Source organism: Brassica oleracea, chromosome C3, assembly GCF_000695525.1.
Source record: "Brassica oleracea var. oleracea cultivar TO1000 chromosome C3, BOL, whole genome shotgun sequence".
Taxonomy (NCBI): domain Eukaryota; kingdom Viridiplantae; phylum Streptophyta; class Magnoliopsida; order Brassicales; family Brassicaceae; genus Brassica; species Brassica oleracea.
In genome coordinates, this window is record NC_027750.1 from 30,968,516 (window position 1) to 30,969,508 (window position 993).

Here is a 993-nt window from a genome sequence, read left to right on the forward strand (position 1 = left end):
TTCTCCGCTTTAAAGCGATAGATCATGGCCTCTTTATGGCTCGCCTCAATGGCCGATCCAAGCAAGTTCAAAACCTATAAAACCGATTGACATGTTATAAGCAAAAAATAATAATAACGATCGTCAAAATTCTTAAAGTTTATACCCCGTTAATGATACGAGATCCTTCCGCGACGACTTTTGGCCTCCACGACTCGCTCGTGGCCGGAGGAGCATCAAAGCCCGACGGAAGACCAGCAAAGAAATCATCAAAGTCCAGAATACGGACCTCGCTCATACTGCTTCCATCGCCGAAAGCAAGGTTCGGATCCCATCCCGGAAGCATGCAATCGTCCACCGAAAACTCCAGGTCACCGGGATCAATATCTTTCCCCTTTGAAGAGTTCAGCCCCGTCGCAATCATGGGAGCGGCGTTGGGACCTTGGTCTTCAGGTTCGGAATCACTCCTTGTTTCTCCGCCTAAAGCAGGACTAGGATGCACAAACCTCAGCGCCTTACGAACTCTCTTCAGCGTAAAGGAAGTCCAGAAAAAGGATCGTTCCTAAGCAGATCCTTCATCGCAATAATGTCCTCAGGAAACGGAGCAAGAGGGTTGATAAAGGGACGATCGTTCGGCAACCTCCGAAACAGTGGGAGACAACTCTCCTCAACGGACGCTGCGTCTACACGAACGAAGAAGAAAAACTTCCTCCACGAGTTGAAGTTAGAATTAAACCCCTTTACCACTGACATGAAGTTCCGAGGAACCAGACTGTACGTGTCCGTGTCCCTGATGATCTGTAATCGAAGAAGCGCTTCGAAGTGATCGACGGTGAGAAAGAGACCATGCTCGTAGCTCAGGACCAGGATCCCTATGAGGTGTTGGATGCCAAGAGGATTCAGTTGGATTATCGCCAACACAAAAGGACCCAACACACGGACGATGATCTCGGGGATCGAAAACCATAAACGACAACGCACTACGAATGCCTCGTAACAAGTAAAGAAGCCCTC